The 25205-nt window shown below is 46.3% G+C and overlaps 30 non-coding genes across 30 annotated transcripts; 11 read left to right on the top strand and 19 right to left on the bottom strand.

Annotated features, from left to right (window-relative positions):
• Positions 1–342: 342 nt before the first annotated feature.
• On the bottom strand, positions 343–424 carry trnas-gcu. The gene has a single exon. It is a non-coding gene; the product is annotated as a tRNA-Ser (tRNA).
• A 1230-nt stretch (positions 425–1654) lies between these two features.
• On the bottom strand, positions 1655–1736 carry trnas-gcu. The gene has a single exon. It is a non-coding gene; the product is annotated as a tRNA-Ser (tRNA).
• Positions 1737–1842: 106 nt separating this feature from the next.
• On the top strand, positions 1843–1915 carry trnaa-agc. The gene has a single exon. It is a non-coding gene; the product is annotated as a tRNA-Ala (tRNA).
• A 730-nt stretch (positions 1916–2645) lies between these two features.
• Positions 2646–2727, bottom strand: trnas-gcu. The gene has a single exon. It is a non-coding gene; the product is annotated as a tRNA-Ser (tRNA).
• A 910-nt stretch (positions 2728–3637) lies between these two features.
• On the bottom strand, positions 3638–3719 carry trnas-gcu. The gene has a single exon. It is a non-coding gene; the product is annotated as a tRNA-Ser (tRNA).
• A 106-nt stretch (positions 3720–3825) lies between these two features.
• trnaa-agc lies at positions 3826–3898 on the top strand. Its single transcript has one exon. It is a non-coding gene; the product is annotated as a tRNA-Ala (tRNA).
• A 717-nt stretch (positions 3899–4615) lies between these two features.
• Positions 4616–4697, bottom strand: trnas-gcu. The gene has a single exon. It is a non-coding gene; the product is annotated as a tRNA-Ser (tRNA).
• Positions 4698–4803: 106 nt separating this feature from the next.
• trnaa-agc lies at positions 4804–4876 on the top strand. The gene has a single exon. It is a non-coding gene; the product is annotated as a tRNA-Ala (tRNA).
• Positions 4877–6593: 1717 nt separating this feature from the next.
• Positions 6594–6675, bottom strand: trnan-guu. The gene has a single exon. It is a non-coding gene; the product is annotated as a tRNA-Asn (tRNA).
• An 898-nt stretch (positions 6676–7573) lies between these two features.
• trnas-gcu lies at positions 7574–7655 on the bottom strand. Its single transcript has one exon. It is a non-coding gene; the product is annotated as a tRNA-Ser (tRNA).
• A 106-nt stretch (positions 7656–7761) lies between these two features.
• On the top strand, positions 7762–7834 carry trnaa-agc. Its single transcript has one exon. It is a non-coding gene; the product is annotated as a tRNA-Ala (tRNA).
• A 1369-nt stretch (positions 7835–9203) lies between these two features.
• On the bottom strand, positions 9204–9285 carry trnas-gcu. Its single transcript has one exon. It is a non-coding gene; the product is annotated as a tRNA-Ser (tRNA).
• Positions 9286–9391: 106 nt separating this feature from the next.
• Positions 9392–9464, top strand: trnaa-agc. The gene has a single exon. It is a non-coding gene; the product is annotated as a tRNA-Ala (tRNA).
• Positions 9465–10298: 834 nt separating this feature from the next.
• Positions 10299–10380, bottom strand: trnas-gcu. Its single transcript has one exon. It is a non-coding gene; the product is annotated as a tRNA-Ser (tRNA).
• A 106-nt stretch (positions 10381–10486) lies between these two features.
• trnaa-agc lies at positions 10487–10559 on the top strand. Its single transcript has one exon. It is a non-coding gene; the product is annotated as a tRNA-Ala (tRNA).
• A 728-nt stretch (positions 10560–11287) lies between these two features.
• Positions 11288–11369, bottom strand: trnas-gcu. Its single transcript has one exon. It is a non-coding gene; the product is annotated as a tRNA-Ser (tRNA).
• A 106-nt stretch (positions 11370–11475) lies between these two features.
• trnaa-agc lies at positions 11476–11548 on the top strand. Its single transcript has one exon. It is a non-coding gene; the product is annotated as a tRNA-Ala (tRNA).
• A 705-nt stretch (positions 11549–12253) lies between these two features.
• Positions 12254–12335, bottom strand: trnas-gcu. The gene has a single exon. It is a non-coding gene; the product is annotated as a tRNA-Ser (tRNA).
• A 1653-nt stretch (positions 12336–13988) lies between these two features.
• On the bottom strand, positions 13989–14070 carry trnas-gcu. The gene has a single exon. It is a non-coding gene; the product is annotated as a tRNA-Ser (tRNA).
• Positions 14071–14976: 906 nt separating this feature from the next.
• trnas-gcu lies at positions 14977–15058 on the bottom strand. The gene has a single exon. It is a non-coding gene; the product is annotated as a tRNA-Ser (tRNA).
• A 106-nt stretch (positions 15059–15164) lies between these two features.
• On the top strand, positions 15165–15237 carry trnaa-agc. Its single transcript has one exon. It is a non-coding gene; the product is annotated as a tRNA-Ala (tRNA).
• A 708-nt stretch (positions 15238–15945) lies between these two features.
• On the bottom strand, positions 15946–16027 carry trnas-gcu. Its single transcript has one exon. It is a non-coding gene; the product is annotated as a tRNA-Ser (tRNA).
• A 106-nt stretch (positions 16028–16133) lies between these two features.
• trnaa-agc lies at positions 16134–16206 on the top strand. The gene has a single exon. It is a non-coding gene; the product is annotated as a tRNA-Ala (tRNA).
• Positions 16207–17040: 834 nt separating this feature from the next.
• On the bottom strand, positions 17041–17122 carry trnas-gcu. The gene has a single exon. It is a non-coding gene; the product is annotated as a tRNA-Ser (tRNA).
• Positions 17123–17228: 106 nt separating this feature from the next.
• On the top strand, positions 17229–17301 carry trnaa-agc. Its single transcript has one exon. It is a non-coding gene; the product is annotated as a tRNA-Ala (tRNA).
• A 1476-nt stretch (positions 17302–18777) lies between these two features.
• Positions 18778–18859, bottom strand: trnas-gcu. The gene has a single exon. It is a non-coding gene; the product is annotated as a tRNA-Ser (tRNA).
• Positions 18860–21491: 2632 nt separating this feature from the next.
• On the bottom strand, positions 21492–21573 carry trnas-gcu. The gene has a single exon. It is a non-coding gene; the product is annotated as a tRNA-Ser (tRNA).
• A 907-nt stretch (positions 21574–22480) lies between these two features.
• On the bottom strand, positions 22481–22562 carry trnas-gcu. The gene has a single exon. It is a non-coding gene; the product is annotated as a tRNA-Ser (tRNA).
• Positions 22563–22668: 106 nt separating this feature from the next.
• Positions 22669–22741, top strand: trnaa-agc. Its single transcript has one exon. It is a non-coding gene; the product is annotated as a tRNA-Ala (tRNA).
• Positions 22742–24112: 1371 nt separating this feature from the next.
• On the bottom strand, positions 24113–24194 carry trnas-gcu. Its single transcript has one exon. It is a non-coding gene; the product is annotated as a tRNA-Ser (tRNA).
• Positions 24195–25205: the final 1011 nt, after the last annotated feature.

Consider the following 25205-nt stretch of genomic DNA (forward strand, 5'->3'; position numbering starts at 1 on the left):
ATGACAATGGGATTCAAACTTACGTGTGCAGAGGACGATGGATTAGCAGTGTCAACCCACCGGAGCCATCTTGTTTGCTTAGCTTCACGGACAGTGCAACCTCATGGACATGGGCTCAGTCCTGCAAGGAATCAAATGCAATCCCGCTGGTGGATTGTGAGGAGCATTTTGTTGAGTCTTCCTCCTTGTTGGCAGCTTCAGCAGCTGGCAAATTGGTTTGAAGTTGAGCAAGATGCAGCCATCACACACTGTTGCTTGATGAAAGACTTGCAGGGTGCTGGTGTTAATGGAGTTATCATTGTGTTGAAATACAAGCATGGCAGAACAAAGCCTCCAGAAGTGCAACAAGGATGGGATTCGAACCCACGCGTGCAGAGCACAATGGATTAGCAGTCCATCACCTTAACCACTCGGTAACCTCGTCTGTGCTTTCGGGATTTTTTAGCAACATTTGATGGAGTAACCTTGGGAAGCAGAGAAAGTTTAACACATTTGCGGGCCTGGCCCACTGCAAGGTGGTCTGGTTCACAGGGGAATTAGCTCAAATGGTAGAGCGCTAGCTTAGCATGCGAGAGGTAGAGGGATCGATGCCCTCATTCTCCAGAACTCCTTCCTTTCTCTTTTCTGGTGATGAAACAATGAGTGGGAAGGTGAAGCATTCCAGGCCTCTGGTCTTTTATATTGAATGTTTTTTTTTTAATCCTAATTTGTTTTTTTTATGTTTTTTATTTATGTATTTTTGGTTACCTGACATTTTTTTAAATCTGAGATTCAAAGAACTGTGTTTTCTCTGTACCTTTTCCCCAGTTAACAAGTTTCCTTTTTCTTTTCTGTGGAATGTGAACTATCTTTAATCCAATCTTTGTTACAACTTAAAAAAAATGTTTTCTCTGCATTTTCATTCATGGTAACATGTCTTTTTTTACAGCAACTGTCCAGCACTGCCACTGCCACCATCACCACTACAGCCTCTCCTACCATCACCTCTGTCTCCTCCATGAGCCCCAGCCATGGACCTCCCAGCCCTGCTTCATCCGTTGTGAGGACTCAGCCCTGAGCAGCCCCCTGCTATGTCCTCTCTGAGATCTCCATCCTCAGCAGTCCCAGCCCTGCTACGTCCTCTCTGAGATCTCCATCCTCAGCAGTCCCAGCCCTGCTACGGCCCTGCTACGTCCCTCTGAGATCTCCATCTTCAGCAGTCCTTAACCTTCTATGTCCTCTGTTAGGACGTCATCAACAGGAGCTCCTATCCCTGCTGTGACTGGCACACCTACTCCAGCAGAGGCTGGCCAATCACCTAGCTCTGTCTGTGGACACTTCCTCTGCTGCTGTAAGTTTTACTAGACAGTGAAGTTAAAATTGTTGTCAGTTTTTTCCTCTCCTGTCTCAGGTTTGTTGAAACAAACAACAACCTCATGGACATGTGCTTAGTCCTGCAAGGAATCAAATGCAATCCTGCTGGTGGATTGTGAGAAGCATTTTGTTGAGTCTTCCTCCTTGTTGGCAGCATCAGCAGCTGGCACATTGGTTTGAAGTTGAGCAAGATGCAGCCATCACACACTGTTGCTTGATGAAAGACTTGCAGGGTGCTGGTGTTAATGGAGTTGTCATTGTGTTGAAATACAAGCATGGCAGAACAAAGCCTCCAGAAGTGCGACGAGGATGGGATTCGAACCCACGCGTGCAGAGCACAATGGATTAGCAGTCCATCACCTTAACCACTCGGTCACCTCGTCTGTGCCTTCTGGATTTTTTAGTCACACTTGATAGAGTAATCTTGGGAAGCAGAGAAAGTTTAACACATTTGTGGGCCTGGACCACTGCAAGGTGGTCTGTTTCACAGGGGAATTAGCTCAAATGGTAGAGCGCTCGCTTAGCATGCGAGAGGTAGAGGGATCGATGCCCTCATTCTCCAGAACTCCTTCCTTGCTCTTTTCTGGTGATGAAACAATGAGTGGGAAGGTGAAGCATTCCATGTCCACAATGAAATGACTTTCAGTCCAGTCAGCAAGCTTATGAGGGATTCATGTCATCCTGTGAAACAATGCTTCCCCATTTGCCTCCCTGCTTTTAGGCTAGGCTTTTCCCACAGTGCTATCACTTCATAATCATGGACAATGTTGCTTCCATCCACTTGGGCTTCCAATGAAGACAGAGAAAGACTGCATAGATATCAAGGACCACACTCAAACAACATTAATAGCAGAGCTTTACGTAAAAAGGCCACCTCATGGTGATGGACTCAGTCCTTCCAGTCAGAAAATCCAATTCTTGCTGGTGCACAAAACAGATGGAACTTTGTTGAGTCTTCCTGCTTGTTGGCAGCAAGACACCCAAGGTGGCTGTTGTCAGTGAATGTGTTTTTCTGTTGTCATGCAAGTTTGGCAGAGAAAAGCCTCTCGTAGTGCCATGACAATGGGATTCAAACTCACATGTGCAGAGGACGATGCATTAGCAGTGTCAACCCACTGGGGCCATCTTGTTTGCTTAGCTTCATGGACAATGCAACCTCACATTGGTTTGAAGTTGAGCAAGATGCAGCCATCACACACTGTCGCTTGATGAAAGACTTGCAGGGTGCTGGTGTTAATGGAGTTATCATTGTGTTGAAATACAAGCATGGCAGAACAAAGCCTCCAGAAGTACGACGAGGATGGGATTTGAACCCACGCGTGCAGAGCACAATGGATTAGCAGTCCATCACCTTAACCACTCGGTCACCTCGTCTGTGCCTTCGGGATTTTTTAGCCACATTTGATGGAGTAATCTTGGGAAGCAGAGAAAGTTTAACACATTTGCGGGCCTGGCCCACTGCAAGGTGGTCTGTTTCACAGCGGAATTAGCTCAAATGGTAGAGCGCTTGCTTAGCATGCGAGAGGTAGAGGGATCGATGCCCTCATTCTCCAGAACTCCTTCCTTGCTCTTTTCTGGTGATGAAACAATGAGTGGGAAGGTGAAGCATTCCATGTCCACAATGAAATGACTTTCATTCCAGTCAGCAAGCTTATGAGGGATTCATGTCATTCTGTGAAACAATGCTTCCCCATTTGCCTCCCTGCTTTTAGGCTAGGCTTTTCCCACAGTGCTATCACTTCATAATCATGGACAATGTTGCTTCCATCCACTTGGGCTTCCAATGAAGACAGAGAAAGACTGCATAGATATCAAGGACCACACTCAAACAACATTAATAGCAGAGCTTTACGTAAAAAAGGCCACCTCATGGTGATGGACTCAGTCCTTCCAGTCAGAAAATCCAATTCTTGCTGGTGCACAAAACAGATGGAACTTTGTTGAGTCTTCCTGCTTGTTGGCAGCAAGACACCCAAGGTGGCTGTTGTCAGTGAATGTGTTTTTCTGTTGTCATGCAAGTTTGGCAGAGAAAAGCCTCTCGTAGTGCCATGACAATGGGATTCAAACTTACGTGTGCAGAGGACGATGGATTAGCAGTGTCAACCCACTGGGGCCATCTTGTTTGCTTAGCTTCATGGACAATGCAACCTCATATTGGTTTGAAGTTGAGCAAGATGCAGCCATCACACACTGTCGCTTGATGAAAGACTTGCAGGGTGCTGGTGTTAATGGAGTTATTATTGTGTTGTAATACAAGCATGGCAGAACAAAGCCTCCAGAAGTGCGACGAGGATGGGATTCGAACCCACGCGTGCAGAGCACAATGGATTAGCAGTCCATCACCTTAACCACTCGGTCACCTCGTCTGTGCCTTCGGGATTTTTTAGCCACATTTGATGGAGTAATCTTGGGAAGCAGAGAAAGTTTAACACATTTGCGGGCCTGGCCCACTGCAAGGTGGTCTGTTTCACAGGGGAATTAGCTCAAATGGTAGAGCGCTCGCTTAGCATGCGAGAGGTAGAGGGATCGATGCCCTCATTCTCCAGAACTCCTTCCTTGCTCTTTTCTGGTGATGAAACAATGAGTGGGAAGGTGAAGTTTCCATGTCCACAATGAAATGACTTTCATTCCAGTCAGCAAGCTTATGAGGGATTCATGTCATCCTGTGAAACAATGCTTCCATGTTGCCTCCCTGCTTTTAGGCTAGGCTTTTCCCACAGTGCTATCACTTCATAATCATGGACCATTTTGTTTCTATCCACTTGGGCTTCCAATGAAGACAGAGAGACTACGTAGATATCAAGGACCACACTCAAACAACATTAATAGCAGAGCTTTACGTAAAAAGGCCACCTCATGGTGATGGACTCAGTCCTTCCAGGCAGAAAATCCATTTCTTGCTGGTGCACCAAACAGATGGAACTTTGTTGAGTCTTCCTGCTTGTTGGCAGCAAGACACCCAAGGTGGCTGTTGTCAGTGAATGTGTTTTTCTGTTGTCATGCAAGAAAAAGCCTCTCGTAGTGCCATGACAATGGGATTCAAACTTACGTGTGCAGAGGACGATGGATTGGCAGTGTCAACCCACTGGGGCCATCTTGTTTGCTTAGCTTCATGGACAATGCAACCTCACATTGGTTTGAAGTTGAGCAAGATGCAGCCATCACACACTGTTGCTTGATGAAAGACTTGCAGGGTGCTGGTGTTAATGGAGTTATCATTGTGTTGAAATACAAGCATGGCAGAACAAAGCCTCCAGAAGTGCGACGAGGATGGGATTCGAACCCACGCGTGCAGAGCACAATGGATTAGCAGTCCATCACCTTAACCACTCGGTCACCTCGTCTGTGCCTTTGGGTTTTTTTAGCCACATTTGATGGAGTAATCTTGGGAAGCAGAGAAAGTTTAACACATTTGGGGGCCTGGCCCACTGCAAGGTGGACTATTGCACAGGGGAATTAGCTCAAATGGTAGAGCGCTCGCTTAGCATGCGAGAGGTAGAGGGATCGATGCCCTCATTCTCCAGAACTCCTTCCTTGCTCTTTTCTGGTGATGAAACAATGAGTGGGAAGGTGACGCATTCCATGTCCACAATGAAATGACTTTCATTCCAGTCAGCAAGCTTATGAGGGATTCATGTCATCCTGTGAAACAATGCTTCCCCATTTCCCTCCCTGCTTTTAGGCTAGGCTTTTCCCACAGTGCTATCACTTCATAATCATGGACAATGTTGCTTCCATCCACTTGGGCTTCCAATGAAGACAGAGAGACTACGTAGATATCAAGGACCACACTCAAACAACATTAATAGCAGAGCTTTACGTAAAAAGGCCAACTCATGGTGATGGACTCAGTCCTTCCAGGCAGAAAATCCAATTCTTGCTGGTGCACCAAACAGATGGAACTTTGTTGAGTCTTCCTGCTTGTTGGCAGCAAGACACCCAAGGTGGCTGTTGTCAGTGAATGTGTTTTTCTGTTGTCATGCAATTTTGGCAGAGAAAAGCCTCTCGTAGTGCCATGACAATGGGATTCAAACTCACATGTGGAGAGGATGATGCATTAGCAGTGTCAACCCACTGGGGCCATCTTGTTTGCTTAGCTTCATGGACAATGCAACCTCACATTGGTTTGAAGTTGAGCAAGATGCAGCCATCACACACTCCTTCCTTGGATGAATACAAGCATGGCAGAACAAAGCCACCAGAAGTGCAACGAGGATGGGATTCCAACACACGAGAGCAGAGCAAAAAGGATTAGCAGACCATCACCTTAACCACTTGGTCACCTCGTCTGTGCCTTCGGATTTTTAGCCACATTTGATGGAGTAATCTTGGGAAGCAGAGAAAGTTTAACACATTTGCGGGCCTGGCCCACTGCAAGGTGGTCTGTTTCACAGGGAATTAGCTCAAATGGTAGGCGCTGCTAGCATGTGAGAGGTAGAGGATCGATGCCCTCATTCTCCAGAACTCCTTCCTTGCTCTTTTCTGGTGATGAAACAATGAGTGGGAAGGTGAAGTTTCCATGTCCACAATGAAATGACTTTCATTCCAGTCAGCAAGCTTATGAGGGATTCATGTCATCCTGTGAAACAATGCTTCCCTGTTACCCTCCTTCCTTTTAGGCTAGGCTTTTCCCACAGTGCTTACTCTTCATAATCGTTGACCATTTTCTTTCTATCCACTTGGGCTTCCAATGAAGACAGAGAACCTATGTAGAAGAGAAGTACCTCACTCAAGCGACATTGATTGCAGAGCTTTATGTAAAAGGCCACCTCATGGTGATGGGCTTAGTGAGTCTTCCTGCTTGATGGCAGCAAGATACCCAAGGTGGTTGTTGTCAATGAATGTGTTTTTTTCTGTTGAACTGCAAGTATGACAGAAAAAAGCCTCTTGTAGTGTGATGACAATGGGATTCAAACTCACATGTGCAGAGGACAATAAATTAGCAGTGTCAACCCACGAGAGCCATCTTGTTTGCCTAGCTTAATGGACAGTGCAACCTCATGGGCATGGGCTCAGTCCTGCAAGGCATCAAATGCAATCTTTCTTGTGAACTGTGAGAAGCATTTTGTTGAGTGTTCCTCCTTGTTGGCAGCTTCAGCAGCTGGCACATTGGTTTGAAGTTAAGCAAGATGCAGCCATCTCTCACTCTTGCTTGATGAAAGTCTTGCAGGGCAGCTGTTGTTAATGGAGTTGTCATTTTGTTGAAATACAAGCATGGCAGAACAAAGTCTCCAGAAGTGCGACAAGGATGGGATTTGAACCCACACGTGCAGAGGACAATGGATTAACAGTCCATCACCTTAGCCACTCGGTCACCTCATCTACAGCTACTGTGTTCTGAGTCACACTTGATGGAGTAATCTTGAGAAGCAGAGAAAGTTTAGCACATTTGGTGGCCTCGACCACTGTGAGATGGACATTTGCACAGGGGAATTAGCTCAAATGGTAGAGCGCTCGCTTTGCATGCAAGAGGTAGTGGGATCAATGCCTGCATTTTCCACAACACCTTTTTTGCTCTCCCCTGATGAGGATCCAATGAGTGGGAAGATGACACATTTCATGTCCACAACGAAATGACCTTAATTCCAGTCAGCAAGCTTATGAGGGATTCATGTCATCCTGTGAAACAATGTTTCCCTGTTACCCTCCCTGTTTTTAGGCTAGGGTTTTCCCACAGTGCTATCACTTCATAATCATGGACAATGTTGCTTCCATCCACTTGATGAAGACAGAGAGACTACGTAGATATCAAGGACCACACTCAAACAACATTAATAGCAGAGCTTTACGTAAAAAGGCCAACTCATGGTGATGGACTCAGTCCTTCCAGGCAGAAAATCCAATTCTTGCTGGTGCACAAAACAGATGGAACTCTGTTGAGTCTTCCTGCTTGTTGGCAGCAAGACACCCAAGGTGGCTGTTGTCAGTGAATGTGTTTTTCTGTTGTCATGCAATTTTGGCAGAGAAAAGCCTCTCGTAGTGCCATGACAATGGGATTCAAACTCACATGTGCCGAGGACGATGCATTAGCAGTGTCAACCCACTGGGGCCATCTTGTTTGCTTAGCTTCATGGACAATGCAACCTCACATTGGTTTGAAGTTGAGCAAGATGCAGCCATCACACACTGTTGCTTGATGAAAGACTTGCAGGGTGCTGGTGTTAATGGAGTTATCATTGTGTTGAAATACAAGCATGGCAGAACAAAGCCTCCAGAAGTGCGACGAGGATGGGATTCGAACCCACGCATGCAGAGCACAATGGATTAGCAGTCCATCACCTTAACCACTCGGTCACCTCGTCTGTGCCTTCGGGATTTTTTAGCCACATTTGATGGAGTAATCTTGGGAAGCAGAGAAAGTTTAACACATTTGCGGGCCTGGCCCACTGCAAGGTGGTCTGTTTCACAGGGGAATTAGCTCAAATGGTAGAGCGCTCGCTTAGCATGCGAGAGGTAGAGGGATCGATGCCCTCATTCTCCAGAACTCCTTCCTTGCTCTTTTCTGGTGATGAAACAATGAGTGGGAAGGTGACGCATTCCATGTCCACAATGAAATGACTTTCATTCCAGTCAGCAAGCTTATGAGGGATTCATGTCATCCTGTGAAACAATGCTTCCATGTTGCCTCCCTGCTTTTAGGCTAGGCATTTCCCACAGTGCTATCACTTCATAATCATGGACAATGTTGCTTCCATCCACTTGGGCTTCCAATGAAGACAGAGAGACTACGTAGATATCAAGGACCACACTCAAACAACATTAATAGCAGAGCTTTACGTAAAAAGGCCAACTCATGGTGATGGACTCAGTCCTTCCAGGCAGAAAATCCAATTCTTGCTGGTGCACAAAATAGATGGAACTTTGTTGAGTCTTCCTGCTTGTTGGCAGCAAGACACCCAAGGTGGCTGTTGTCAGTGAATGTGTTTTTCTGTTGTCATGCAATTTTGGCAGAGAAAAGCCTCTCGTAGTGCCATGACAATGGGATTCAAACTCACATGTGGAGAGGATGATGCATTAGCAGTGTCAACCCACTGGGGCCATCTTGTTTGCTTAGCTTCATGGACAATGCAACCTCGCTCGCTTAGCATGCGAGAGGTAGAGGGATCGATGCCCTCATTCTCCAGAACTCCTTCCTTGCTCTTTTCTGGTGATGAAACAATGAGTGGGAAGGTGTAGCATTCCATGTCCACAATGAAATGACTTTCATTCCAGTCAGCAAGCTTATGAGGGATTCATGTCATCCTGTGAAACAATGCTTCCATGTTGCCTCCCTGCTTTTAGGCTAGGCTTTTCCCACAGTGCTATCACTTCATAATCATGGACCATTTTGTTTCTATCCACTTGGGCTTCCAATGAAGACAGAGAGACTACGTAGATATCAAGGACCACACTCAAACAACATTAATAGCAGAGCTTTACGTAAAAAGGCCACCTCATGGTGATGGACTCAGTCCTTCCAGGCAGAAAATCCATTTCTTGCTGGTGCACCAAACAGATGGAACTTTGTTGAGTCTTCCTGCTTGTTGGCAGCAAGACACCCAAGGTGGCTGTTGTCAGTGAATGTGTTTTTCTGTTGTCATGCAATTTTGGCAGAGAAAAGCCTCTCGTAGTGCCATGACAATGGGATTCAAACTTACGTGTGCAGAGGACGATGGATTAGCAGTGTCAACCCACTGGGGCCATCTTGTTTGCTTAGCTTCATGGACAATGCAACCTCACATTGGTTTGAAGTTGAGCAAGATGCAGCCATCACACACTGTTGCTTGATGAAAGACTTGCAGGGTGCTGGTGTTAATGGAGTTATCATTGTGTTGAAATACAAGCATGGCAGAACAAAGCCTCCAGAAGTGCGACGAGGATGGGATTCAAACCCACGCGTGCAGAGCACAATGGATTAGCAGTCCATCACCTTAACCACTCGGTCACCTCGTCTGTGCCTTCGGGATTTTTTAGCCACATTTGATGGAGTAATCTTGGGAAGCAGAGAAAGTTTAACACATTTGCGGGCCTGGCCCACTGCAAGGTGGTCTGTTTCACAGGGGAATTAGCTCAAATGGTAGAGCGCTCGCTTAGCATGCGAGAGGTAGAGGGATCGATGCCCTCATTCTCCAGAACTCCTTCCTTGCTCTTTTCTGGTGATGAAACAATGAGTGGGAAGGTGACGCATTCCATGTCCACAATGAAATGACTTTCATTCCAGTCAGCAAGCTTATGAGGGATTCATGTCATCCTGTGAAACAATGCTTCCATGTTGCCTCCCTGCTTTTAGGCTAGGCTTTTCCCACAGTGCTATCACTTCATAATCATGGACCATTTTGTTTCCATCCACTTGGGCTTCCAATGAAGACAGAGAAAGACTGCATAGATATCAAGGACCACACTCAAGCAACATAGACTGCAGAGCATTATGTTAAAGGCCACCTCATGGTGATGGGCTCAGTCCTTCCAGGCAGAAAATCCCATTTTTGCTGGTGCACCAAACAGATGGAACTTTGTTGAGTCTTCCTGCTTGTTTGTAGCAAGACACCCAAGGTGGCTGTTGTCAATGAATGTGTTTTTCAGTTGTCATGCAATTTTGGCAGAGAAAAGCCTCTCGTAGTGCCATGACAATGGGATTCAAACTTACGTGTGCAGAGGACGATGGATTGGCAGTGTCAACCCACCGGAGCCATCTTGTTTGCTTAGCTTCACGGACAGTGCAACCTCATGGACATGGGCTCAGTCCTGCAAGGAATCAAATGCAATCCTGCTGGTGGATTGTGAGGAGCATTTTGTTGAGTCTTCCTCCTTGTTGGCAGCTTCAGCAGCTGGCACATTGGTTTGAAGTTGAGCAAGATGCAGCCATCACACACTGTTGCTTGATGAAAGACTTGCAGGGTGCTGGTGTTAATGGAGTTATCATTGTGTTGAAATACAAGCATGGCAGAACAAAGCCTCCAGAAGTGCGACGAGGATGGGATTCGAACCCACGCGTGCAGAGCACAATGGATTAGCAGTCCATCACCTTAACCACTCGGTCACCTCGTCTGTGCCTTTGGGTTTTTTTAGCCACATTTGATGGAGTAATCTTGGGTAGCAGAGAAAGTTTAACACATTTGGGGGCCTGGCCCACTGCAAGGTGGACTATTGCACAGGGGAATTAGCTCAAATGGTAGAGCGCTCGCTTAGCATGCGAGAGGTAGAGGGATCGATGCCCTCATTCTCCAGAACTCCTTCCTTGCTCTTTTCTGGTGATGAAACAATGAGTGGGAAGGTGACGCATTCCATGTCCACAATGAAATGACTTTCATTCCAGTCAGCAAGCTTATGAGGGATTCATGTCATCCTGTGAAACAATGCTTCCCCGTTTGCCTCCCTGCTTTTAGGCTAGGCTTTTCCCACAGTGCTATCACTTCATAATCATGGACAATGTTGCTTCCATCCACTTGGGCTTCCAATGAAGACAGAGAGACTACGTAGATATCAAGGACCACACTCAAACAACATTAATAGCAGAGCTTTACGTAAAAAGGCCACCTCATGGTGATGGACTCAGTCCTTCCAGGCAGAAAATCCAATTCTTGCTGGTGCACAAAACAGATGGAACTTTGTTGAGTCTTCCTGCTTGTTGGCAGCAAGACACCCAAGGTGGCTGTTGTCAGTGAATGTGTTTTTCTGTTGTCATGCAATTTTGGCAGAGAAAAGCCTCTCGTAGTGCCATGACAATGGGATTCAAACTTACGTGTGCAGAGGACGATGGATTAGCAGTGTCAACCCACTGGGGCCATCTTGTTTGCTTAGCTTCATGGACAATGCAACCTCACACTGGTTTGAAGTTGAGCAAGATGCAGCCATCACACACTGTTGCTTGATGAAAGACTTGCAGGGTGCTGGTGTTAATGGAGTTATCATTGTGTTGAAATACAAGCATGGCAGAACAAAGCCTCCAGAAGTGCGACGAGGATGGGATTCGAACCCACGCGTGCAGAGCACAATGGATTAGCAGTCCATCACCTTAACCACTCGGTCACCTCGTCTGTGCCTTTGGGTTTTTTTAGCCACATTTGATGGAGTAATCTTGGGTAGCAGAGAAAGTTTAACACATTTGGGGGCCTGGCCCACTGCAAGGTGGACTATTGCACAGGGGAATTAGCTCAAATGGTAGAGCGCTCGCTTAGCATGCGAGAGGTAGAGGGATCGATGCCCTCATTCTCCAGAACTCCTTCCTTGCTCTTTTCTGGTGATGAAACAATGAGTGGGAAGGTGACGCATTCCATGTCCACAATGAAATGACTTTCATTCCAGTCAGCAAGCTTATGAGGGATTCATGTCATCCTGTGAAACAATGCTTCCCCGTTTCCCTCCCTGCTTTTAGGCTAGGCATTTCCCACAGTGCTATCACTTCATAATCATGGACAATGTTGCTTCCATCCACTTGGGCTTCCAATGAAGACAGAGAGACTACGTAGATATCAAGGACCACACTCAAACAACATTAATAGCAGAGCTTTACGTAAAAAGGCCAACTCATGGTGATGGACTCAGTCCTTCCAGGCAGAAAATCCAATTCTTGCTGGTGCACAAAACAGATGGAACTCTGTTGAGTCTTCCTGCTTGTTGGCAGCAAGACACCCAAGGTGGCTGTTGTCAGTGAATGTGTTTTTCTGTTGTCATGCAATTTTGGCAGAGAAAAGCCTCTCGTAGTGCCATGACAATGGGATTCAAACTCACATGTGCCGAGGACGATGCATTAGCAGTGTCAACCCACTGGGGCCATCTTGTTTGCTTAGCTTCATGGACAATGCAACCTCACATTGGTTTGAAGTTGAGCAAGATGCAGCCATCACACACTGTTGCTGGTGTTAATGGAGTTATCATTGTGTTGAAATACAAGCATGGCAGAACAAAGCCTCCAGAAGTGCGACGAGGATGGGATTCGAACCCACGCGTGCAGAGCACAATGGATTAGCAGTCCATCACCTTAACCACTCGGTCACCTCGTCTGTGCCTTCGGGTTTTTTTAGCCACATTTGATGGAGTAATCTTGGGTAGCAGAGAAAGTTTAACACATTTGCGGGGCTGGCCCACTGCAAGGTGGACTATTGCACAGGGGAATTAGCTCAAATGGTAGAGGGCTCGCTTAGCATGCGAGAGGTAGAGGGATCAATGCCCTCATTCTCCAGAACTCCTTCCTTGCTCTTTTCTGGTGATGAAACAATGAGTGGGAAGGTGACGCATTCCATGTCCACAATGAAATGACTTTCATTCCAGTCAGCAAGCTTATGAGGGATTCATGTCATCCTGTGAAACAATGCTTCCCCATTTCCCTCCCTGCTTTTAGGCTAGGCTTTTCCCACAGTGCTATCACTTCATAATCATGGACAATGTTGCTTCCATCCACTTGGGCTTCCAATGAAGACAGAGAGACTACGTAGATATCAAGGACCCCACTCAAACAACATTAATAGCAGAGCTTTACGTAAAAAGGCCAACTCATGGTGATGGACTCAGTCCTTCCAGGCAGAAAATCCAATTCTTGCTGGTGCACAAAACAGATGGAACTCTGTTGAGTCTTCCTGCTTGTTGGCAGCAAGACACCCAAGGTGGCTGTTGTCAGTGAATGTGTTTTTCTGTTGTCATGCAATTTTGGCAGAGAAAAGCCTCTCGTAGTGCCATGACAATGGGATTCAAACTCACATGTGCAGAGGACGATGCATTAGCAGTGTCAACCCACTGGGGCCATCTTGTTTGCTTAGCTTCATGGACAATGCAACCTCGCTTGCTTAGCATGCGAGAGGTAGAGGGATCGATGCCCTCATTCTCCAGAACTCCTTCCTTGCTCTTTTCTGGTGATGAAACAATGAGTGGGAAGGTGTAGCATTCCATGTCCACAATGAAATGACTTTCATTCCAGTCAGCAAGCTTATGAGGGATTCATGTCATCCTGTGAAACAATGCTTCCATGTTGCCTCCCTGCTTTTAGGCTAGGCTTTTCCCACAGTGCTATCACTTCATAATCATGGACCATTTTGTTTCCATCCACTTGGGCTTCCAATGAAGACAGAGAAAGACTGCATAGATATCAAGGACCACACTCAAGCAACATAGACTGCAGAGCATTATGTTAAAGGCCACCTCATGGTGATGGGCTCAGTCCTTCCAGGCAGAAAATCCCATTTTTGCTGGTGCACCAAACAGATGGAACTTTGTTGAGTCTTCCTGCTTGTTTGTAGCAAGACACCCAAGGTGGCTGTTGTCAATGAATGTGTTTTTCAGTTGTCATGCAATTTTGGCAGAGAAAAGCCTCTCGTAGTGCCATGACAATGGGATTCAAACTTACGTGTGCAGAGGACGATGGATTGGCAGTGTCAACCACGAGCCATCTTGTTTGCTTAGCTTCACGGACAGTGCAACCTCATGGACATGGGCTCAGTCCTGCAAGGAATCAAATGCAATCCTGCTGGTGGATTGTGAGGAGCATTTTGTTGAGTCTTCCTCCTTGTTGGCAGTTTCAGCAGCTGGCACATTGGTTTGAAGTTGAGCAAGATGCAGCCATCACACACTGTTGCTTGATGAAAGACTTGCAGGGTGCTGGTGTTAATGGAGTTATCATTGTGTTGAAATACAAGCATGGCAGAACAAAGCCTCCAGAAGTGCAACGAGGATGGGATTCGAACCCACGCGTGCAGAGCACAAAGGATTAGCAGTCCATCACCTTAGCCACTCGGTCACCTCGTCTGTGCCTTCGGGATTTTTTAGCCACATTTGATGGAGTAATCTTGGGAAGCAGAGAAAGTTTAACACATTTGGGGGCCTGGCCCACTGCAAGGTGGTCTGTTTCACAGGGGAATTAGCTCAAATGGTAGAGAGCTCGCTTAGCATGCGAGAGGTAGAGGGATCAATGCCCTCATTCTCCAGAACTCCTTCCTTGCTCTTTTCTGGTGATGAAACAATGAGTGGGAAGGTGAAGCATTCCATGTCCACAATGAAATGACTTTTATTCCAGTCAGCAAGCTTATGAGGGATTCATGTCATTCTGTGAAACAATGCTTCCCGTTTGCCTCCCTGCTTTTAGGCTAGGCTTTTCCCACAGTGCTATCACTTCATAATCATGGACAATGTTGCTTCCATCCACTTGGGCTTCCAATGAAGACAGAGAGACTACGTAGATATCAAGGACCACACTCAAACAACATTAATAGCAGAGCTTTACGTAAAAAGGCCACCTCATGGTGATGGACTCAGTCCTTCCAGGCAGAAAATCCAATTCTTGCTGGTGCACAAAACAGATGGAACTTTGTTGAGTCTTCCTGCTTGTTGGCAGCAAGACACCCAAGGTGGCTGTTGTCAGTGAATGTGTTTTTCTGTTGTCATGCAATTTTGGCAGAGAAAAGCCTCTCGTAGTGCCATGACAATGGGATTCAAACTTACGTGTGCAGAGGACGATGGATTAGCAGTGTCAACCCACTGGGGCCATCTTGTTTGCTTAGCTTCATGGACAATGCAACCTCACACTGGTTTGAAGTTGAGCAAGATGCAGCCATCACACACTGTTGCTTGATGAAAGACTTGCAGGGTGCTGGTGTTAATGGAGTTATCATTGTGTTGAAATACAAGCATGGCAGAACAAAGCCTCCAGAAGTGCGACGAGGATGGGATTCGAACCCACGCGTGCAGAGCACAATGGATTAGCAGTCCATCACCTTAACCACTCGGTCACCTCGTCTGTGCCTTTGGGTTTTTTTAGCCACATTTGATGGAGTAATCTTGGGTAGCAGAGAAAGTTTAACACATTTGGGGGCCTGGCCCACTGCAAGGTGGACTATTGCACAGGGGAATTAGCTCAAATGGTAGAGCGCTCGCTTAGCATGCGAGAGGTAGAGGGATCGATGCCCTCATTCTCCAGAACTCCTTCCTTGCTCTTTTCTGGTGATGAAACAATGAGTGGGAAGGTGACGCATTCCATGTCCACAATGAAATGACTTTCATTCCAGTCAGCAAGCTTATGAGGGATTCATGTCATCCTGTGAAACAATGCTTCCATGTTGCCTCCCTGCTTTTAGGCTAGGCTTTTCCCACAGTGCTATCACTTCATAATCATGGACCATTTTGTTTCCATCCACTTGGGCTTCCAATGAAGACAGAGAAAGACTGCATAGATATCAAGGACCACACTCAAACAACATTAGACTAGCAGAGCTTTACGTAAAAAGGCCAACTCATGGTGATGGACTCAGTCCTTCCAGGCAGAAAATCCAATTCTTGCTGGTGCACAAAACAGATGGAACTCTGTTGAGTCTTCCTGCTTGTTGGCAGCAAGACACCCAAGGTGGCTGTTGTCAGTGAATGTGTTTTTCTGTTGTCATGCAATTTTGGCAGAGAAAAGCCTCTCGTAGTGCCATGACAATGGGATTCAAACTCACATGTGCCGAGGACGATGCATTAGCAGTGTCAACCCACTGGGGCCATCTTGTTTGCTTAGCTTCATGGACAATGCAACCTCACATTGGTTTGAAGTTGAGCAAGATGCAGCCATCACACACTGTTGCTGGTGTTAATGGAGTTATCATTGTGTTGAAATACAAGCATGGCAGAACAAAGCCTCCAGAAGTGCGACGAGGATGGGATTCGAACCCACGCGTGCAGAGCACAATGGATTAGCAGTCCATCACCTTAACCACTCGGTCACCTCGTCTGTGCCTTCGGGATTTTTTAGCCACATTTGATGGAGTAATCTTGGGAAGCAGAGAAAGTTTAACACATTTGCGGGCCTGGCCCACTGCAAGGTGGTCTGTTTCACAGGGGAATTAGCTCAAATGGTAGAGCGCTCGCTTAGCATGCGAGAGGTAGAGGGATCGATGCCCTCATTCTCCAGAACTCCTTCCTTGCTCTTTTCTGGTGATGAAACAATGAGTGGGAAGGTGACGCATTCCATGTCCACAATGAAATGACTTTCATTCCAGTCAGCAAGCTTATGAGGGATTCATGTCATCCTGTGAAACAATGCTTCCATGTTGCCTCCCTGCTTTTAGGCTAGGCTTTTCCCACAGTGCTATCACTTCATAATCATGGACCATTTTGTTTCCATCCACTTGGGCTTCCAATGAAGACAGAGAAAGACTATGTAGATATCAAGGACCACACTCAAACAACATAGACTGCAGAGCATTATGTTAAAGGCCAACTCATGGTGATGGACTCAGTCCTTCCAGGCAGAAAATCCAATTCTTGCTGGTGCACCAAACAGATGGAACTTTGTTGAGTCTTCCTGCTTGTTGGCAGCAAGACACCCAAGGTGGCTGTTGTCAATGAATGTGTTTTTCTGTTGTCATGCAATTTTGGCAGAGAAAAGCCTCTCGTAGTGCCATGACAATGGGATTCAAACTTACGTGTGCAGAGGACGATGGATTGGCAGTGTCAACCCACCGGAGCCATCTTGTTTGCTTAGCTTCACGGACAGTGCAACCTCATGGACATGGGCTCAGTCCTGCAAGGAATCAAATGCAATCCTGCTGGTGGATTGTGAGGAGCATTTTGTTGAGTCTTCCTCCTTGTTGGCAGCTTCAGCAGCTGGCACATTGGTTTGAAGTTGAGCAAGATGCAGCCATCACACACTGTTGCTTGATGAAAGACTTGCAGGGTGCTGGTGTTAATGGAGTTATCATTGTGTTGAAATACAAGCATGGCAGAACAAAGCCTCCAGAAGTGCGACGAGGATGGGATTCGAACCCACGCGTGCAGAGCACAATGGATTAGCAGTCCATCACCTTAACCACTCGGTCACCTCGTCTGTGCCTTTGGGTTTTTTTAGCCACATTTGATGGAGTAATCTTGGGAAGCAGAGAAAGTTTAACACATTTGGGGGCCTGGCCCACTGCAAGGTGGACTATTGCACAGGGGAATTAGCTCAAATGGTAGAGCGCTCGCTTAGCATGCGAGAGGTAGAGGGATCGATGCCCTCATTCTCCAGAACTCCTTCCTTGCTCTTTTCTGGTGATGAAACAATGAGTGGGAAGGTGACGCATTCCATGTCCACAATGAAATGACTTTCATTCCAGTCAGCAAGCTTATGAGGGATTCATGTCATCCTGTGAAACAATGCTTCCATTTCCCTCCCTGCTTTTAGGCTAGGCATTTCCCACAGTGCTATCACTTCATAATCATGGACAATGTTGCTTCCATCCACTTGGGCTTCCAATGAAGACAGAGAGACTACGTAGATATCAAGGACCACACTCAAACAACATTAATAGCAGAGCTTTACGTAAAAAGGCCAACTCATGGTGATGGACTCAGTCCTTCCAGGCAGAAAATCCAATTCTTGCTGGTGCACCAAAACCGATGGAACACGGTTGAGTCTTCCTGCTTGTTGGCAGCAAGACACCCAAGGTGGCTGTTGTCAGTGAATGTGTTTTTCTGTTGTCATGCAATTTTGGCAGAGAAAAGCCTCTCGTAGTGCCATGACAATGGGATTCAAACTCACATGTGCAGAGGACGATGCATTAGCAGTGTCAACCCACTGGGGCCATCTTGTTTGCTTAGCTTCATGGACAATGCAACCTCGCTTGCTTAGCATGCGAGAGGTAGAGGGATCGATGCCCTCATTCTCCAGAACTCCTTCCTTGCTCTTTTCTGGTGATGAAACAATGAGTGGGAAGGTGACGCATTCCATGTCCACAATGAAATGACTTTCATTCCAGTCAGCAAGCTTATGAGGGATTCATGTCATCCTGTGAAACAATGCTTCCATGTTGCCTCCCTGCTTTTAGGCTAGGCTTTTCCCACAGTGCTATCACTTCATAATCTTGGACCATTTTGTTTCCATCCACTTGGGCTTCCAATGAAGACAGAGAAAGACTGCATAGATATCAAGGACCACACTCAAGCAACATAGACTGCAGAGCATTATGTTAAAGGCCACCTCATGGTGATGGGCTCAGTCCTTCCAGGCAGAAAATCCCATTTTTGCTGGTGCACCAAACAGATGGGACTTTGTTGAGTCTTCCTGCTTGTTTGTAGCAAGACACCCAAGGTGGCTGTTGTCAATGAATGTGTTTTTCACTTGTCATGCAATTTTGGCAGAGAAAAGCCTCTCGTAGTGCCATGACAATGGGATTCAAACTTATGTGTGCAGAGGACGATGGATTGGCAGTGTCAACCCACCGGAGCCATCTTGTTTGCTTAGCTTCACGGACAGTGCAACCTCATGGACATGGGCTCAGTCCTGCAAGGAATCAAATGCAATCCTGCTGGTGGATTGTGAGGAGCATTTTGTTGAGTCTTCCTCCTTGTTGGCAGTTTCAGCAGCTGGCACATTGGTTTGAAGTTGAGCAAGATGCAGCCATCACACACTGTTGCTTGATGAAAGACTTGCAGGGTGCTGGTGTTAATGGAGTTATCATTGTGTTGAAATACAAGCATGGCAGAACAAAGCCTCCAGAAGTGCGACGAGGATGGGATTCGAACCCACGCGTGCAGAGCACAAAGGATTAGCAGTCCATCACCTTAGCCACTCGGTCACCTCGTCTGTGCCTTCGGGATTTTTTAGCCACATTTGATGGAGTAATCTTGGGAAGCAGAGAAAGTTTAACACATTTGGGGGCCTGGCCCACTGCAAGGTGGTCTGTTTCACAGGGGAATTAGCTCAAATGGTAGAGCGCTCGCTTAGCATGCGAGAGGTAGAGGGATCAATGCCCTCATTCTCCAGAACTCCTTCCTTGCTCTTTTCTGGTGATGAAACAATGAGTGGGAAGGTGACGCATTCCATGTCCACAATGAAATGACTTTCATTCCAGTCAGCAAGCTTATGAGGGATTCATGTCATCCTGTGAAACAATGCTTCCATGTTGCCTCCCTGCTTTTAGGCTAGGCTTTTCCCACAGTGCTATCACTTCATAATCATGGACAATGTTGCTTCCATCCACTTGGGCTTCCAATGAAGACAGAGAGACTATGTAGATATCAAGGACCACACTCAAACAACATTAATAGCAGAGCATTATGTTAAAGGCCACCTCATGGTGATGGGCTCAGTCCTTCCAGGCAGAAAATCCCATTTTTGCTGGTGCACCAAACAGATGGAACTTTGTCGAGTCTTCCTGCTTGTTTGTAGCAAGACACCCAAGGTGGCTGTTGTCAATGAATGTGTTTTTCAGTTGTCATGCAATTTTGGCAGAGAAAAGCCTCTCGTAGTGCCATGACAATGGGATTCAAACTTACGTGTGCAGAGGACGATGGATTGGCAGTGTCAACCCACTGGGGCCATCTTGTTTGCTTAGCTTCATGGACAATGCAACCTCACATTGGTTTGAAGTTGAGCAAGATGCAGCCATCACACACTGTTGCTTGATGAAAGACTTGCAGGGTGCTGGTGTTAATGGAGTTATCATTGTGTTGAAATACAAGCATGGCAGAACAAAGCCTCCAGAAGTGCGACGAGGATGGAATTCAAACCCACGCGTGCAGAGCACAATGGATTAGCAGTCCATCACCTTAACCACTCGGTCACCGTCTGTGCCTTTGGGTTTTTTAGCCACATTTGATGGAGTAATCTTGGGAAGCAGAGAAAGTTTAACACATTTGGGGCCTGGCCCACTGCAAGGTGGACTATTGCACAGGGAATTAGCTCAAATGGTAGAGCTCTTAGCATGCGAGAGGTAGAGGGATCGATGCCCTCATTCTCCAGAACTCCTTCCTTGCTCTTTTCTGGTGATGAAACAATGAGTGGGAAGGTGACGCATTCCATGTCCACAATGAAATGACTTTCATTCCAGTCAGCAAGCTTATGAGGGATTCATGTCATCCTGTGAAACAATGCTTCCCCATTTCCTCCTGCTTTTAGGCTAGGCTTTTCCCACAGTGCTATCACTTCATAATCATGGACAATGTTGCTTCCATCCACTTGGGCTTCCAATGAAGACAGAGAGACTACGTAGATATCAAGGACCCCACTCAAACAACATTAATAGCAGAGCTTTACGTAAAAAGGCCAACTCATGGTGATGGACTCAGTCCTTCCAGGCAGAAAATCCAATTCTTGCTGGTGCACAAAACAGATGGAACTCTGTTGAGTCTTCCTGCTTGTTGGCAGCAAGACACCCAAGGTGGCTGTTGTCAGTGAATGTGTTTTTCTGTTGTCATGCAATTTTGGCAGAGAAAAGCCTCTCGTAGTGCCATGACAATGGGATTCAAACTCACATGTGCAGAGGACGATGCATTAGCAGTGTCAACCCACTGGGGCCATCTTGTTTGCTTAGCTTCATGGACAATGCAACCTCGCTTGCTTAGCATGCGAGAGGTAGAGGGATCGATGCCCTCATTCTCCAGAACTCCTTCCTTGCTCTTTTCTGGTGATGAAACAATGAGTGGGAAGGTGACGCATTCCATGTCCACAATGAAATGACTTTCATTCCAGTCAGCAAGCTTATGAGGGATTCATGTCATCCTGTGAAACAATGCTTCCATGTTGCCTCCCTGCTTTTAGGCTAGGCTTTTCCCACAGTGCTATCACTTCATAATCTTGGACCATTTTGTTTCCATCCACTTGGGCTTCCAATGAAGACAGAGAAAGACTGCATAGATATCAAGGACCACACTCAAGCAACATAGACTGCAGAGCATTATGTTAAAGGCCACCTCATGGTGATGGGCTCAGTCCTTCCAGGCAGAAAATCCCATTTTTGCTGGTGCACCAAACAGATGGGACTTTGTTGAGTCTTCCTGCTTGTTTGTAGCAAGACACCCAAGGTGGCTGTTGTCAATGAATGTGTTTTTCACTTGTCATGCAATTTTGGCAGAGAAAAGCCTCTCGTAGTGCCATGACAATGGGATTCAAACTTATGTGTGCAGAGGACGATGGATTGGCAGTGTCAACCCACCGGAGCCATCTTGTTTGCTTAGCTTCACGGACAGTGCAACCTCATGGACATGGGCTCAGTCCTGCAAGGAATCAAATGCAATCCTGCTGGTGGATTGTGAGGAGCATTTTGTTGAGTCTTCCTCCTTGTTGGCAGTTTCAGCAGCTGGCACATTGGTTTGAAGTTGAGCAAGATGCAGCCATCACACACTGTTGCTTGATGAAAGACTTGCAGGGTGCTGGTGTTAATGGAGTTATCATTGTGTTGAAATACAAGCATGGCAGAACAAAGCCTCCAGAAGTGCGACGAGGATGGGATTCGAACCCACGCGTGCAGAGCACAAAGGATTAGCAGTCCATCACCTTAGCCACTCGGTCACCTCGTCTGTGCCTTCGGGATTTTTTAGCCACATTTGATGGAGTAATCTTGGGAAGCAGAGAAAGTTTAACACATTTGCGGGCCTGGCCCACTGCAAGGTGGTCTGTTTCACAGGGGAATTAGCTCAAATGGTAGAGCGCTCGCTTAGCATGCGAGAGGTAGAGGGATCAATGCCCTCATTCTCCAGAACTCCTTCCTTGCTCTTTTCTGGTGATGAAACAATGAGTGGGAAGGTGAAGCATTCCATGTCCACAATGAAATGACTTTTATTCCAGTCAGCAAGCTTATGAGGGATTCATGTCATTCTGTGAAACAATGCTTCCCCGTTTGCCTCCCTGCTTTTAGGCTAGGCTTTTCCCACAGTGCTATCACTTCATAATCATGGACAATGTTGCTTCCATCCACTTGGGCTTCCAATGAAGACAGAGAGACTACGTAGATATCAAGGACCACACTCAAACAACATTAATAGCAGAGCTTTACGTAAAAAGGCCACCTCATGGTGATGGACTCAGTCCTTCCAGGCAGAAAATCCAATTCTTGCTGGTGCACAAAACAGATGGAACTTTGTTGAGTCTTCCTGCTTGTTGGCAGCAAGACACCCAAGGTGGCTGTTGTCAGTGAATGTGTTTTTCTGTTGTCATGCAATTTTGGCAGAGAAAAGCCTCTCGTAGTGCCATGACAATGGGATTCAAACTTACGTGTGCAGAGGACGATGGATTAGCAGTGTCAACCCACTGGGGCCATCTTGTTTGCTTAGCTTCATGGACAATGCAACCTCACACTGGTTTGAAGTTGAGCAAGATGCAGCCATCACACACTGTTGCTTGATGAAAGACTTGCAGGGTGCTGGTGTTAATGGAGTTATCATTGTGTTGAAATACAAGCATGGCAGAACAAAGCCTCCAGAAGTGCGACGAGGATGGGATTCGAACCCACGCGTGCAGAGCACAATGGATTAGCAGTCCATCACCTTAACCACTCGGTCACCTCGTCTGTGCCTTCGGGATTTTTTAGCCACATTTGATGGAGTAATCTTGGGAAGCAGAGAAAGTTTAACACATTTGCGGGCCTGGCCCACTGCAAGGTGGACTATTCCACAGGGGAATTAGCTCAAATGGTAGAGCGCTCGCTTAGCATGCGAGAGGTAGAGGGATCGATGCCCTCATTCTCCAGAACTCCTTCCTTGCTCTTTTCTGGTGATGAAACAATGAGTGGGAAGGTGAAGCATTCCATGTCCACAATGAAATGACTTTCATTCCAGTCAGCAAGCTTATGAGGGATTCATGTCATCCTGTGAAACAATGCTTCCCCGTTTGCCTCCCTGCTTTTAGGCTAGGCTTTTCCCACAGTGCTATCACTTCATAATCATGGACCATTTTGTTTCTATCCACTTGGGCTTCCAATGAAGACAGAGAAAGACTGCATAGATATCAAGGACCACACTCAAGCAACATAGACTGCAGAGCATTATGTTAAAGGCCACCTCATGGTGATGGACTCAGTCCTTCCAGGCAGAAAATCCAATTCTTGCTGGTGCACAAAACAGATGGAACTTTGTTGAGTCTTCCTGCTTGTTGGCAGCAAGACACCCAAGGTGGCTGTTGTCAGTGAATGTGTTTTTCTGTTGTCATGCAATTTTGGCAGAGAAAAGCCTCTCGTAGTGCCATGACAATGGGATTCAAACTCACATGTGCAGAGGACGATGGATTGGCAGTGTCAACCCACTGGGGCCATCTTGTTTGCTTAGCTTCATGGACAATGCAACCTCGCTTGCTTAGCATGCAAGAGGTAGAGGGATCGATGCCCTCATTCTCCAGAACTCCTTCCTTGCTCTTTTCTGGTGATGAAACAATGAGTGGGAAGGTGACGCATTCCATGTCCACAATGAAATGACTTTCATTCCAGTCAGCAAGCTTATGAGGGATTCATGTCATCCTGTGAAACAATGCTTCCATGTTGCCTCCCTGCTTTTAGGCTAGGCTTTTCCCACAGTGCTATCACTTCATAATCATGGACAATGTTGCTTCCATCCACTTGGGCTTCCAATGAAGACAGAGAGACTACGTAGATATCAAGGACCACACTCAAACAACATTAATAGCAGAGCTTTACGTAAAAAGGCCACCTCATGGTGATGGACTCAGTCCTTCCAGGCAGAAAATCCAATTCTTGCTGGTGCACAAAACAGATGGAACTTTGTTGAGTCTTCCTGCTTGTTGGCAGCAAGACACCCAAGGTGGCTGTTGTCAGTGAATGTGTTTTTCTGTTGTCATGCAATTTTGGCAGAGAAAAGCCTCTCGTAGTGCCATGACAATGGGATTCAAACTTACGTGTGCAGAGGACGATGGATTAGCAGTGTCAACCCACTGGGGCCATCTTGTTTGCTTAGCTTCATGGACAATGCAACCTCACACTGGTTTGAAGTTGAGCAAGATGCAGCCATCACACACTGTTGCTTGATGAAAGACTTGCAGGGTGCTGGTGTTAATGGAGTTATCATTGTGTTGAAATACAAGCATGGCAGAACAAAGCCTCCAGAAGTGCGACGAGGATGGGATTCGAACCCACGCGTGCAGAGCACAATGGATTAGCAGTCCATCACCTTAACCACTCGGTCACCTCGTCTGTGCCTTCGGGATTTTTTAGCCACATTTGATGGAGTAATCTTGGGAAGCAGAGAAAGTTTAACACTTTTCAGGGAGACTTTACATATCCACAATGTTATGACTTTCATTCCAGTTGGTGGGCAGGCTGTAAAGGCATAAATGTGAAGTCATAGTCAGCACAAGTCTGCTGATCCACCTGCATAGTTGTCGAAAGGATGAGTGACAGAAATCAGTAGAACATAAGCATTTAAAAGCTTTGTTTCAGCTGACAGTGCTTTTTTAAAAAAATAACTACATCTTAATTATGTCAACCGCGATCAATCCAGATCCTCAGCTGATGGTATATGTGTCTCATTTCAAAATAGGCAGCTGCCAGAAGTTTATTAATTACGTTCAATAAACACAGAGCACTGTCTTCAGAAGTTACCTAAAGTAAGAAATACATTAATAACTAGTTACAGTAGAGAATCAACTGTTCTTTGGCTTCATATTCACAAAACTTCAGCATTAATTTAGTTTCACATCCATCGTGGATGGATCAGGCTGATGTGTGCCTTCAGGCTCTGCTTTGTGTTCTTAAAATCAGGTCCAGAAACTTGATTTGTGGCCAGATATCAATGTCCATACACTAGGAAACAGTCTGGATTGCTGTCGAGTCCAAGTATCCCCAATTTAAGCAGATATTTGTCCGTTTTTCTCCTGTTTTTGCCCACTCCTCACAGAGCAGACTTCTGTGTTTTGCAGCCCTGAGACAAGCAGCTGATGTGACGTCAGTGCAACCCCTTATTGTTGTGTGTGTAGCTCCACCTTTTTGGTACGGACAGGTAAGATTGGTACCACTATGAAAGGGCCCCAAAAAGTGGGACAGTAACATAAATGTGATATTTAAAAGCGTTAATTTTGTGTTTTAAAATGCCCTGTTTTCGGAGTTGCTGCGGGGAGATTGAGGGGAGGGTAAAGCGAAACTGCTGGGTGATAATTGGCCACTCAGCTTCCATCGTTCCCAGTTTCGCCCATTGAGATGGACAAT

Source organism: Cheilinus undulatus, linkage group 12 (genome assembly GCF_018320785.1).
Source record: "Cheilinus undulatus linkage group 12, ASM1832078v1, whole genome shotgun sequence".
NCBI classification, from domain to species: Eukaryota; Metazoa; Chordata; class Actinopteri; order Labriformes; family Labridae; genus Cheilinus; species Cheilinus undulatus.